Consider the following 10,826-nt stretch of genomic DNA (forward strand, 5'->3'; position numbering starts at 1 on the left):
ATTCAGAGGATTCTACTATGTTTAAAAATGGAGATATATACGTAGAAATTTTAGGATATGATAAAAATAGAAAGCTAGGCAATATACCTTTCTCCCCATCCCATTATTTAGGAGACAACATAGTATTTCTGGAAATCAACCATTCTGTTGCCAAAATTGTGGATATTTGTTGGCATTATGGCTGTGTATTATAGAAAATGAACTGTGAAAATTTAGTGACATATTGGAGCAATTGCATTCTGTTTTCTTGACTTACAGTCAAAAAGATTTATGGCTATGGTAAGAAATCTTTCAATACCCTTGCCATTAACTACAAAGAAACAAACTGAGATGGAAAACAAGAATTCACCAGATAAATCCTGTCCAAGCAATTATATATGCTAATATATATTACTACATTAAGACTATAAGTAGAAAGGACTTTTTTCATTGAGTCTTCATCAGGTATATCCTTGCTACTTTGGTTGCCCATATTGCCTATCATTGTGATTCACAAAGGAAAATGAGCACATCACCAGGGTTATGTGACAATATTCAGTTAGTTCTAATAGGAGGCCTTAGAGTGAATATGGAGCATTTCCTAAAATATTAATTATTAAGGTGTTAGTAATATCTTAATATTAATGGAGGCTTTAATATTGTTGGAAAATGATCTCTCTAAGTTACTGAAGTTAATGTTTAGGTGAGAAGTGGAGAACCATCTCTCTGTGACATTGAAGCCATATTTCAGCCCCTGCAGATAAAGCCTCCATACGAAAATGGATTTGAAGTTCAAATAACAGAGTTATTACTGAACATTAAAGAACTGAATCTGTTTTGAGAATGAGAAGTGCCTGTACAGATCCCACTTCTTCCTTCAATTATTAATTTACCCATTTTTATTGAGTGAAATTATTTTCAAGTTATTATAGAAATGAAATTTGGTGACCTAGCATTTCTCTTGGATCCTGAAGGTCTTAAAGGAAATTTGTCTTGCCATTCTTTTTATATCTTTTCCTCCAGCTTTTTCATTAGACATAGTGTGTTTGTTAAATAAGGTATGGTGGCATACCGAAAGATTTTGGAATCAGGGTTTCTAAATTCAAGGGCTAGCCTGGAAATTTACTCTCCATGATAGAGTAAGTTCCTCAACATCTGAGCTTCAATGCCTCATCTTTAAATGAACAGAGAACACTACTGACATGATAAAGACAGTAAAATACTAGCTATGGGGTTTTTAGAGTTCTTTTCTTTTTTAGGAGATCCTGAAAGAATTCCTGTAATTCAAGTAATTTTCAATCATTGTCTATAACTTTATTAATCTCATATTGTGTGTGTGTGTGTATGTGTGTGTGTGTGTGTGTGTGTGTGTGTGTGTGTGTGTGTACCTGCATATATGTGGTGGAGGAAAAATTAAATGTGTATATGGAAAATGGGACAGTCATGTTACAATGACAAGAAAATGGATTTAAAGGTTAAAGGCCAAAAGACCCTGAAGCCATCAGTCCTCCATACTGCAAGATTGAAAAGACAAATAGGTTAGGGGGATCATCAACTGAGAAATTGAAACACAGTATAAATCTGGTGAAATGCTGTCTCTGAATTCCAGAAACACTCAGCTAGAACACTCTATTCAATATCAGAGAAATTATGCGTGATTGTGCACTGTTATTATAGATTGGGAATGTAGTCTGGTAGATTTCTAAACAGGCAGAAAGGGATAATACTGGTAATACAGAGTGGAGTAATCATTTAAAACAAATCAGATATTTTCTTGTATTAATGTTTATAAATTAAGATAATGCTGTTGCCTCACTGAGATTTTTTTCAATTTATTTGAAAACTCAATAATGTGTACTCAGCATTTCAGACCAAAGAGATAATTGATTTTAGGGGCAATCCTATCAACTTTTAATTAATTCTTTGGAAGTAATGAAACAGAAGAGAGAGCATAAAGTAATACTACCCATGGGTTATATGACCCTTACTTCATTCAGAGCCGTGTTTCAAAAGTAAATCTATCTGTGAAATACCTGTAAACTTCAACTAAAAGTAATCTTAATGACCAAAAATTCTCAAAGTTGACATAGAAAAAGAAATATGCCCATTCCTTGTCATTGAATGCTTTGAAAAGGAAATCTCAAAAATTAAAATGAACTAATCAGGTTCCTATTCCCAAGAAAATTCATAAGGGGGAAAAAAAGAAATGATGATCTCAAATTCTCCTGAGAATGAGTAATGAAGGTAGATGTAGATTGAGTTCATAATTGCACCTAATACTTTCATCTTCACAGAAATAGTAGAGTATTTAAAAAGAAAACAGTGCTCATACATTTGTACAACTGTGGCCACCTTAATGCCACTTTTAGACAATAAAAAATAGTGCAAACTAATTTATGTCATCTTGAAAAACTGAATTTGTGACAGGATATTGACTGGAATTTCATAAACTGAAAAGACAAACTATGTATTCAATATATGCTTTCTGTTGAAGATTGATAAAAAGTCATACACACACACACACACACACACACACACACATGATCCTCAATGACAGCCCCCCCCTCCTTTTTTTATCAGATTTTGGTTTATACTTTTGATACATTAAGAAAATTTCTTTCATATGAAAAACTTTACTTATATATATGTAGACTTCTTGAAACTTTGGTTGTGGTTTGGAAGTGCAGTGTTTGTTCCAGCTGTATTGTTTTTAATAACCTCACCATCTTCAATCCTCTTGGCCCCCCTGCCGAGAGAGAGGTTGAAAACGAAGAATATCCAACCCTTATGAAATTGGGTACAGGAGGCTCAATCCAGATTACACGTGCAGTTAAAGCACTTGGCCACAAGGCATGTGTGTTATCCGAGAGAAGGGAAGGGTCAGATCCGGCCTCTGTCTAGCTTGTATTTACTCATGTTAAAGGATTGTACTCTGCCTTTTTAAAAAAACAAACAAACAAAAGAAATTAGTGGCTTTTGGTCTTTATTAAATAACTTGTTCAGATTAGTGGTTGTTACCTTTAGAAACTGAGGAGTAGATAACAAAACATGGAGTGATTTGATAGCACTATAGGGGTTAAGAGAGGTTGGAAGATCAGGATGTCTTCTTGAGAAGTTGTATAACAGTGGGAATTTAAACGTCTGGGGAACGTCATGAAGTCATCAAACACCTGGTGTGGGGCACTGTTCTTCAGCCATGTGCTTCCATAGTTGACCATGAGTCAGTGGTATCTGTCCAAATCCGGTTCTCCTCTAGAATTCCTGTTATTTAAAAAACAAGAACGACAAAAAATGCAGGTGCCTGGGTGGCTTAGTTATTTAAGCAACTGCTTTTGGCTCAGGTCATGATCCCGGACTCCCGGGATCGAGTCCCACATCAGGCTCGGAGCTCCCTGGGTAGTCTGCTTCTCCCTGTGACCTTCTCCCCTCTCATGTTCTCTCTCTCTCAATCAAATAAATAAATAAATAAATAAATAAAATCTTTTAAAAAAAGCTTGGTTCTGTTTCCAGAGAACTATGCAAATATATTGGTCAGTAAAGTAAAGCAAATAATTTCAGTTTGTGGTGTTGAAAGGAAAAATACTCCATATTTTGTTTCACCTTTAATTCCAAATATTTACTTATGTGCTACTAAGGGATGAGTTCAGAACAAATCCCTTGAAGGCGTCTGCTTTCTTTCTGCATTATCTGAAGTTGTAGATAAATAGATGAATAATAAAATACATGTTAAGTTGGGGAGTGAGAAAGAGGAGGTGATGAGTGGAATTTTGGGGGCTAAGAATAAAATAAAGTTAAATTCCCAATTTGAGAATGATTGATTGGGTATGAAAATACTGTATTAGAGGCAAACCGTATTAAAATTTTCATCAGTTTATCAAAGAGGAATACTTTCCTGTTTATTTTTGTTTGTTTATGTAATTCAGATGCTAAATTATAATAGAGCTATATAGTACAAATAATACAAAGGTAATAACATTCTAGACATATAATGAAATTGGAGAGTTTGATTTCTTCCTGTTTCAGTCTCGCTATGACGTACTGTTGTCTCCATAAAGTTTTCTTTAATATTCTTCTTTAGTTTTTGTTTAACTTCTATTCCAAAGTCAGACCTATCACTGTTGCCTCTACTGATCCATGCAAGAATATTCCTTTTCAGGGTGCTTTTTTATTTTTATCATTTTAAATAATCTGTACACCCAATCTGGGGCTCAAACTCAGAACCCTGAGTTCAAGAATTCCATGTTCCACTTACTGAGCCAGCCAGGTGCCCCCCAGAGTGCTTTCTCTAAAGAAAGGTGCCAGCAGAACTCCTTATGTAATTTTCCAAGTTGGTTTTTAGCTTCCTGTTGATCCTCTCTAATGTTCTTTTTCCTAAGAGATGAGATTAACTTCATTAAAAATTATTTTTCTCATTTCATAATCTGAAGTGTGTGTTTTTTGTTGTTGTTTGGTTTGGTTTCCAATTTCCTTTTACCAGATCTCTTTTTTTAGAGTTTGGAGCTTTTACTTCCAGATATTTTCCCCAGCGTTATGGAGGTAATCGAAAATCATATACATGTAAGGCATACAACTTGATGTTTTGATGTACGTATGCATCCTGAAATCGTCACCACAATCAAGCTCATTAACATATCCATCACCTCACATAGTTACCTTTTTCTTTTTTTTTTAATAGACTTTATCTTTTGTTCATATATAATTCTAGGTAAGGTGGGCAGAGGAAGAAAAACTAGCAAACGTGCCTGAGAATAAGTTGACTGAGACAAAGAGGCAACACAAAGGGACACGTCAGAAATCAGGCAAAGGGGAAATTTCATAGTAGGGAGGATGCATGTAATCTCCTAGGCTAAGTACTTTCTAGGCTGCAGATTCGGTGCAGTTCTCAGATTGGATAGGAGTTTGCAGGGAGCTGGATGAGAGGAGATGGATACACCATGTTTAGAATACCACTTGGAAAATACCTTAGTAAAGAAAACTAAAGATGGCATTGCCATGCAAATGTAAAACTGGATCGTTGATAAAAATTAATAGATAATAGGGGCCCCTCAGGGTCTCAGTTGGTTAAGTGTCCAACTCTTGATTTCAGCTCAGGTCATGATCTCAGGGTCCTGAGATCAAGCCCTGCATCGGGCTCTGTGCTCAGGGCAGATCTGCTTGTGCCTCTCCCTGCCCTCCCACTTGGTCTCACTCTCCTTCTCTCCCTCTCAAATAAATAAATAGATAAAATTTTAAGGAAAAAAAAAAGCTAATAGACAGTAGCAATGTTCCCAGTGTGTTTGCTTCCTTGAACATCTCCTCTGACACTATTCTTCTTTTTCTTTCTTTTAAACCTTATTCAATAATCTTTTGTCTTCTATGAGATTCTTTTTCCTTCAGATATTTTATATTTCTGTATATTTACATATATAATTTAATATAAGGATATCAATAATGTATCACTGCTGATTTTGTCAGTATAGATATTCTCTTAAAAATCTTTTCCTATTTTGCCTGTCACTCATTTTCTTGCTTCTGCTTCTTCCCCCACATCATGATCCTCACACGTAATCCATGTTAACAGAGTGTCATTGGGATTGTGTTTCTTTCCTGTTCATATGATCATAAACACACATGTATAAGTACAAATATGAGGTTTTTTTGGCCACTAATATTTGTAAAAGAAATGATATAGTCATGCTTTTCTGCTCCTTTCCCCCCCTTCATCTTTAGTGGAAATCCTTCCAAGTCGATGAGTCAAGCTTTGACTCTCTCTCTCTTTTCTTTATCTGCATAAAGTTCCATAACATCAGTATACAAAAATTTATCCTCCTTTTTTCCAGTTGATGCACATTCCTGTCTTTTCTTTCTCCTTTTTGTACTTATCAGTAGTGCTGTCTTAAACACAGCTCTAGTGTATGTATTCTTACACACTTGTGCTCATTTCTCTAGGATAGGGATTCACAAGCAAGGTTGCAGTGCCTGATTTAAAAAAAAATTATTAATTATTTTTATTAACATATATTATTTGCCCCAGGGGTACAGGTCTAGGAATCGTCAGGCTTACACACTTCACAGCACTCACCATATCACATACTCTCCCCAATGTCCATAACCCAACCACCCCCTTCCCCCCAGAAACCCTCAGTTTGTTTTGTGAGATTAAGAGTCTTTTATGGATGGTCTCCCTCCCGATCCTATCTTGTTTCATTTTTTCTTTCCTTACTCCCCAAACCCTCCACTCTGCCTCTCAAATTCTTCATATCATATGATAATTGTCTTTCTCTGATTGACTTATTTCTTTCAGCATAATACCCTCTAGTTCCATCCATGTCATTGCAAATGGCAAGATTGCATTTCTTTTGATGGCTGCATAGTATTCCATTGTGTATATCTACCACATCTTCTTTATCCATTCATCTGTTGATGGACATCTGGGTTCTTTCCATAGTTTGGCTATTGTGGACATTGCTACTATAAACATTCGGGTGCACGTGCCCCTTCGGATCACTACATTTGTATCTTTAGGGTAAATACCCAGTAATGTGATTGCTGGATTGTAGGGTGGCTCTATTTTCAACTTTTTGAGGAACCTTCATGCTGTTTTCCAGAGTGCAGTGCCTAATTTTAATAGCGATTATGATACTGCTTTCTAAAATGACTGCAATAATTCACATCTTTTAGCAGTGTGAAGAATATAATTTCTTCCACATTCTAGTCGATTTAGATATATATAGTATATATATTTTATTATACATAAGTATATTTTAATTTTTTTTAAAGATTTTATTTATTTATTTGAGAGAGAATGAGTGAGAGAGAGCATGAGAGAGGAGGAGGTCAGAGGGAGAAGCAGACTCCCCAAGGAGCTGGGAGCCCAATGCGGGGCTCGATCCTGGAAGTCCGGGATCATGACCTGAGCCGAAGGCAGTTGCTACACCAACTGAGCCACCCAGGCGCTCTGTATATTTTAATTTTATGAGTTGGTGGGGATTATATTACCTTTATGTTCAGCTTTCTACTGTTCCTCCTGTATATTACACGTGATCACTGAAAGCAGTGAGCAAGATAGAAGACATGTTCTCATGGAGTTTACAGTCTAGGAAGGAGATACAAATAATTAACAGGTAAACAAACAAATATACTCAGATGATGTTATGTGCTATAACAAGAACAACAAAAAAGAGTGATTCAGCCCCAGCCATCCTTTTTTATTTCTTCATTACTTAATTTATATATTCTCAACTTCTAATGAGCTTGAGTAATTTCTCATACATTTATTGACATTAGGATTAGTTGTCGATGAACTACTAAGCTCTTTATATTTTGTAAGTATTAATCTTATGTCATTGCATTATAATACATTTCTCTAAATGTTTCTGTCTATTGACTTATGATCTTCTCTGAAAAATCCAGTATCTTTTTCTTTTAAAACTTCTGGTGTGTCAGTCTTATTTGAGCAGATTTTTTTCTACCATTAGTTTCCAAAACTAGACCCTAGGATTTTTCCAATTATTTCTAATGAATTAACAAGTATTAGAATTTTTAAATAAAAGAAATCTAGATGATCAGAAATAGAATAACCAGTGTTGGCTGAAAAATACTGAAAATGTGTCATAAAGGAGGTAAACTCAATGGTAGTGTTTAAAGGATGAATAAAATTTGAATGGGTAAAGAAAACTATTTTATTTTTAATTTGAAGTCACGCCTGAGAAAATGCAATGCGTATATATTACTTTGTTTTGTAGAGATGGATCGCTGAAATCGTGGGGAGTTCATGATATGACAATTTGAATCACTCATTAAGCCAGACAATTACATGATTACTGCAAGTTACATATAAATAAGGTATCAACTGTTTCATAACATATGTGAATAATTATGATGACAATAAAAGTATAGTCAGCAACATGCTAAATATCTTGGTATAGTGCATTATTTTTCTAATGATCAATGGAGAAAATGATTCCAACTACCTGATTGATCTAGAAAATTCTTACATTCTTGCATGTGTTTTGTAGTCTGGTTTAGAAGACACCAGTGATATGTTTTTCAGCATCTTTTCTTTATGAGTTAGACTGCATTACTATAAATCATCTATCATGAAATAAATATGAAATCTGAAGCTCTTTTGAAATCAGAAAATAAAATTTGCTGAAAATGAAATTAACTTACGAATATCCCCACACACGCCCCCAGCCCTTCCGCTATAAGTAAACACATTCTAAGTATGGCTATCTAAGATTTTTTTTCCATCCATCTTTTTATGTCTAGGTTGACTAGCTTCCATAATGAGTAACTCAAAGCACTTACTATATTAAAAGTGGTTTCACACCATCATCTTCATACAAGAAGAGTAACAGATGTATTTGTTCCACAAATGTGTATTCACAGTCACATAGAAGAATAAAATTACTTCCACAGTGCATTATTTTTTTCCTGCTTTTGCCATGAAAATATTATACTTTATAGCACCTTATATTTGCATAACACTTTAGATTTCGAAGAATATTATATGTTTTACACTGTATTGAGCCCATCATGGGATAATAGGATTTCCTTGACTTTTTGAAATTTCTAAACTTTCTTTGCTTTGCATTTCTTTTAAATGCTGGCATATAGTTAAAATATAGCTTTTAATATGTAGCTAAATGGTATAAATACACACAAATGTGTGTACGCATGTATTGTAATTTTCTGTGATCAAGTTATTCAACCCTTATTGCATTTCCATAGCTCCATTATGGGTTCTCATAAAAGAACACAACTGAGTGGCTTGTTAGAGATAACTCTGTACAAACCTAAATCTCACTGAATTTTATTTTCTGCCTTATTGCATGCAATTTGCTTCTTCTTCTATATATTTTTTCACATCATTACTCCTTTTCAAGTTTAATCCATTAAGTGTTTTGTAGAATTTTCTTTCAGTGTAATAGCCTTGTGCATTTAGAATACAAATTGTATACCACACCCATTTTCCTTACCACCTACTGTGTATTTAAAAATTGTTTTTACGTGCCAATAATGCTGTTTAGATGAATCAGGTATATAACTAGATTGACCACCCAGATGGTTTCGCAGAGGTTCTCTAAATATAAGGTCCATATTTTTCTAGCTTGGAGAGAATCAGGACACTTCGTTCCTATACAAAGAAGAAACTCCAAATTTTGACTCCTGATTCTTCTAGCCAATTGCATGATAAAAGATGATTAGAAGAGATAGTTTTGGGAACAGAACAGGCTTTTAGGTAAGGGCAGCATTCAGGTTACTGCTTCACATTGCTTTGGTTCCAGCTTAAACAGAATAATTTGAAACCATGATTTTAATGGTGTCTTTCCGTAATTCCTAAATTCATTTAGAGCTCATTCTTATTTGCAGTCTCTATTTGTCTATATTGGACACACCCTTCTCCTTTATAATTTTAGCATTTTCAACCCTGATAATGGAGGCTCAATGTTTCTTCCGTTTCTTTGGTTAGAAAATTATAAGACATCATTTTCTAAAATTTTACACCAATTGAGCAGTACTGTAAGTTGTGTAAATCCATTGTACACTATATTTCACACTTTACTAACCTTGAGAAATTAGCACAAATTAAATTCCACATTAACCAGCCTAAAGCCATGAAGAAGAAAGTAGGCTCAAGGGTATTTGGTTAATTGTGCTAAAAATATATTCGTGCTATCTGTGTAGAGCATAAATGTAGCAAAAGCATTTTTTTAATAAAATGCTATGAGTTTGATTTCTTCTGTTTTCCTATTTATCTGTGGATGTGAATAATAATGACTACTTTGATATTTTGCAAATCTGGTAGGTTACTGCTCACCAAGCTATTAACCTTGTATTACTTTGTAAATGTTTGAGAAAAAATTTTTTAATGTAATCAAATTTATTCAGGCACTTCGTTGCTATTGTTTTATTAATTTTTAACCATTCAGTATAGGCATAGATTCAGAAATAAAGGAAAATCATTAGACCAATAATATGTATATAAATTATGGCCATTATTTATTAAGGACTTGAAGTGTAAAAGTTATTACACTTTCACTCCACTTTTTAAGTTTAATGATTAAAAAGACAGTTATTTAGTTGTTTGCATGAATAGATGTGTATTTCTCTAAGGAGTGCACTGAGAAGGTATAAGGATTTCATTAGATTATACAAGGGAACTATGTCTCAAAATATTATCATATAAAATGTTAAATGTTTTCAGGTACTATACCAGGATTTCAGGAGATTTTAAAGTAATTGTGATTCTAAAGGTGGTCTGGAGTAATTACCAGTTCTTCCTTAAGGTAATTCCCTGACATACCCTAAAATATCTATCAGGCAAGTATGTTGAAGTTTTACTTCATTTCCTTTTTAAATTTTTATCAATAACTATGTTGAAAAGAATATTAACAGTGTTTAAACAAATTAAAATTTTTAACCTTAAAAATCAACATATTCCGTCATTCAGTATCACTTTGACATTATCTGTAGCATATTTTTTTCATGCTCACATTTGCTGATAGACCATTAGCCATGAAAGTTTGTCTTCCTCCTTGTTTTATTCCCTTTTGGTTGTTTAGCCAGTCTGCGACATGGATGATTCCTCCCTTTTACACCCTCTATCTTGGATGTTTAATTTAGGATTTGAATTGTTAATATGTCTTGATTATTACAAGCTCTAACTCATTGGATTCCATTTCCAAGCCTGGGAATAGACAACCCACTCAGTGAAAGGGAAATCAGTGGTCCATTTGAATGCTAATTACTACACAAGTCCTGTACACTGTATCAAAACTTAGCATAAACATGGTCATCAGGGGAGGTGGAAAAAACCATTAAAATGCTCCCCAGGAGACTGAGCTCATTAAAACCTACACTGA

Source organism: Meles meles, chromosome 4 (assembly GCF_922984935.1).
Source record: "Meles meles chromosome 4, mMelMel3.1 paternal haplotype, whole genome shotgun sequence".
In the NCBI taxonomy this organism is placed as follows: Eukaryota; Metazoa; Chordata; class Mammalia; order Carnivora; family Mustelidae; genus Meles; species Meles meles.